The sequence below is a fragment of the Myotis davidii genome, unplaced genomic scaffold, assembly GCF_000327345.1.
Source record: "Myotis davidii unplaced genomic scaffold, ASM32734v1 scaffold1569, whole genome shotgun sequence".
Classification (NCBI taxonomy): Eukaryota; Metazoa; Chordata; class Mammalia; order Chiroptera; family Vespertilionidae; genus Myotis; species Myotis davidii.
The window spans coordinates 189869-194418 of NW_006299704.1; positions in this window are offsets into that span (position 1 = coordinate 189869).

The window sequence follows — 4550 nt, forward strand, 5'->3', positions numbered from 1 at the left end:
GAAAAGTCCATTCGTGGTTCAGCCCCTGGGTGGCAGTGTTTCTGGATTGACCTCCGAGGCTATAAGTCCTCCCTAGCCAGTATTTAGGTTTTGTTTTCCCTATTGCACTTAATACTGGTTTGGGAGAGTCGACTGCCCCAGAGCTGGTTCCTTGGTCGTTACTCCCCACTCTGATCCCAGGTTCCACATAAACAACTTTCCCATGCAGTCTCTGTGAGTGAGCCCAATTGGGCGATCCTATGTATTGCATTTAATAATCAAAAGCAAAGATTTAAGGAGAAAAAAAAAGAGCCAGAGTAAGTGCACAAGCTCACAACCCTCCACCGTCCAGCTCTGTGTGCAATTCTCCCAAAGTCTCTTCTGCACATCCTCTCTCCCCTGGCACTAAGCAGCCAGCAAACTGGCAAAATCTGAGGCTGCCTTTTTGCACCCAGTCCAGCTATGGGCTGATGTTTAGAGTTCCCTTCTGACAGCAGCCCTGCGGGACCCATTCCACACTCATGGATCACGCTGGCCCCAACAGCCACGGACTTTGTGGGGCACAGACTTCCCCCGCACGTGTTCCTCTCTTCAACCTGAATTACAAACCGCACCTTTATCTAGGTGAAATCTGACCTTTCGTGAGGAGGAGCAGGGCTCCTCTGAGTCCACATATTCGTGCTGCTTGAGATCCAGTGTTCCTGGATTTGTAGTTGGTCCCTGGGTGCCATGGTTGCAGGGTCTCTGGATGTATATGCTTCCAATATCAGCCACTCAAGATGGCGCAGTCTCCATGGCTGAGCTGGCCGCTCTGGGAGAGATTTCAGCAGTAGTGGAGGCTGCCTGGTTAGGGGAGCCTGATCTGACAGTCTCCAACAGTCCCCTGGAGTATAGCTATCGCTCACCCACAAATCTACACTCTCGATACATCCACACACTCTCCTTTCATTCTCTCACTCTCACACTGTCTTGCAGTCTGCCTTCCCATCAGCAGCTATCTTCCTGGAATTTGGGGCCCATGTTCTTAACTGTGACATCATGCTACTCTTGACACAAGTAGTTCTCTTGTGTCTTTCCTAATGAACAGAGATGGTTCATGGAAATCCTGCCTCACTATTTATTGCCCTGCAAATCCCAAGGCACCTGCACTGTAGCTCACCCAGAGTTGGTTTGGTCATGCCAAATGAATTCCAGCACAATTCAATGTAGACAGGGCAAAGGGTTCAAAGCTATCTTCAACAGGGAAATGGACACTACCACCACTTTGTTCTTTGTTTACACTTTTGAGCTTATAAGTTGCCATATATATATATATATATATATATGTATGTATATATATATATATATATATACACACACACAGACACATATGAACAACTTCATGCCAGTATAATAAAAACACCTAGATAAAATGGATAATTTCCTTCAAAAACATAACTTATTAAAGTTGAAACGAGGAAAACATTTTAAAAATCTAAATAGTTTCATATCTATGGTGAATTTGTAATTAAAATCCACAAAGAAATCTCCAGGCCCAGATGCACATCCTGTATATCTCTAGTCAGCGGTGAAAGGAACCAACAGCGGATTTGGAATCCCCAGACAGGGAACCTCGCTCACTCCCCGTATGTCTCCCCACTTCACTTTCCACCTTCGCGGGCAGCAGGAGAATCAATGTTTTCTCTCATTAACTCAGAAAAGCACGTCCTGTCACCTGCTGCCCGGCAGGAGTGCACTAGGACCCAAAGGAGGGAGGCTTAGTCAGGGCAGCCTTCGCTCAGGGGCACCGGCACCCCCCAGTGCACATTCCTCCTCTGCAGTCACCCCAACTTTCCCACCATGTCACAGAGGATTGAACTCCTCGCCTCCCCTGGGTTCCCGATTTTGAACACTGACCGAAGGAACCTCAGGGAGGGCCGCTGGTGCCCACCAGGTGTGTCTGTCTGCACCTGCTCCTGCCTCAGCACCTGCATTAGCCCCACGGAGGCAATCTCGTCATTGCACTGGCCTCCGCGGGAACAGGGCGTCACCACTCTGCTCTCTCACTGTCATCTCACAGGCGCCCACCCTCAGCACCCAGAACACCCAGACACTCTCCAAAGGATGTGAGCGCATCAGAGGGGATGTGCGCATGTCCTGTGGGGGACATAGGCATGCTGGGGTTGATGGAAGTGCAGCGAAGTGGGGGGGATGACTTGCACGTGCCATGGTCCAGGACTGTTGCAGGCGCGGGTGGGTGACAGTGCACTGGGGAACGTTCACACGCAAGGTGGGGGAGGAGAGGATGTACGCACCGGAGGCCTGCGGCTGCGCAGATACACAACCCCCATGGCGAGGCCAGGAGGACGTCAATCTGGCCCGCCACAGTGGCTGTTCCTGCGATTGCACACCTTCTGGGCCAGGAGGCAGGACTTGCGCAGCCACTCCTTGGCACTGGCCTGCAGGTGCTACTTCAGTTCCCCGCAAGCTCTGCTTGGCACTCAGGGCTGCCGCTGGGCCATGTGGGGAGTACAGGTCGCCCTCGCCCAGAGGCTCTCTGCAGCCCAGAGGCTCTCTGTGCGCGCATCCTCTCCTCCCCCGCATGCGAACGTCCCCCAGCGCGTTGTCACCGAGTGCGGATGCAGCCTGACTTACCTGCGCACGAGCGCTGTCCCCCGGCCGGAGGGGACTATGCATCTCTGGGCAGAAGGCCTCGCGTTCCGCTGAAGCCGCCTCCTTCCTGTTGCCTCTCCCGGTTTTTCTGGAAGAATCACCTGAGAGGGATAAGAAACAAACCAGCCGCAGGAGCCGTTAGCACCTGGAAGACGTAGGCTGCCTTGCCTGTGTGCTGCAGTGTTCCACGTGGAAAGTGGACTGGCACTGATACCACTGTACTCAGCTAGTTACTAGGAACAGAAAAGGAGAATCACAGCATGCCGTTTGGGCAGCTTCACCAGGAAGCTGCACCTTTACACTCCCCAGGGGTGTGGAACAACAAAGGGAAAGACTCACGCCCAGTAAAGTTGGGGCAACATAGGGAAGAAGCGTGCTGTCAAGCACGCCTGGAACAGAGGACACTGGTCAGAATGGGCGTGGCCACTGCAAGAGCAGAAGAGTTGGGGTATTAACGCCCCTAAACAGAGGAATCAGCTCTCTGTGCTCTTACTGCTCTTGGGACTCCTGGGACACATGCGACTCTGGGTTTGTGGGGCTCCCCTGCATTGCCCAGGTGGCCTGCGGCCAAGTGGACCCCACACACAGTGGACTAATGGACTGCAGCCAGCCTGGTGCTGAGCGGGACCTGATGCACCACCATGGAATGGAAACTGCTCACTGGCTTTGCTTCTAGCCGTCCTGACACTCCAGCTGCGTCTTCTATGACTGGACGAAGGGAGATGGAACTTTAGAAACCCAGGGATGTCATTCCATGCAAATAAAAATCATTCATTCTCCCATGTGAGTCTTCCCACCTCTGCCCCCCAGCACCCCTAATCTCCAGAAAAACCATTCATCTATTTTTTATTTCTAAGATGTTGCTATTTTCAAAATGTTATAAAAATGGAATCATAAATACGTGACTTTTTAATATTAGCTTTTATTTTCATCAAGCATAGTTCCCTTGAGATCCGTTAAGTTGATCCATCTAATAGTTCATTAATTTTTAATTGCTGAGCAGTATCCCATGTATGGATTTGCCATATAATGTTAAATGGTTGGTAAATAACATTAACAATGATTGCATAATATTCTTTTAAAAAATATATTTCTATTGATTTCAGAGAGGAAGGATAAGGGAGAGACAGAAACATCAATGATAAGAATCACTGATGGGCTGCCTCCTGCACACCCCCTACTGGGGATCGAGCCCGCAACCCAGGCACATGCCCTGACCAGGAATTGAACCGTGACCTCCTGGTTCACAGCTTGACACTCTACCACTGAGCCACGCCAGCAGGGCAACTGCATAATATTCTTGCTGGCAGATATCCTGTAGCTATTCCCTTATTGTTGGACATTTAGGTGTTGCTGATGAAGAGAAATGTTACTGAAATTCTCATCCAAAAGAGGGTTTAAAAAGAGAGAAACATCAGTGATGAGAGAGAATCATTGATTGGCTGCCTCCTGCACACCCCCTTCTGGGGATCGAACCCAAAACCCAGGCATGTGCCCTTGACCGGAATTGAACCCGGGACCCTTTGGTCCCCAGACCAATGCTCTATCCACTGAGCGAAACCAGCTAGGGACAAAAGAGGTTTTCTAATTCTGATAGACTTTCAGAGTGGAATTATTTAGAAAAAGTATATTAACGTTTTAGAACCTTAATGCATATTACCACTCTATTTTTCTGAAAGGTGTATTTTTCTGAAAGGTAGTATATATATATATATTAGAGGCCCAGTGCACAAAAATTTCTGCACTTGAGGGGAAGGGGTGGGGGTCCCTCAGCCCAGGAAATAATAACCTGTTGGCTTAGGCCTGCTCCTGGTGGCAGAGGGGAGGCCCAATCCCTAGGTGCAGCCCCTGGTCGGGCTCAGAGCAGGGCTGATTGGGGAGTTGGGGCGCCACCCCCTGTCATCCACAGAGCAGGGCAG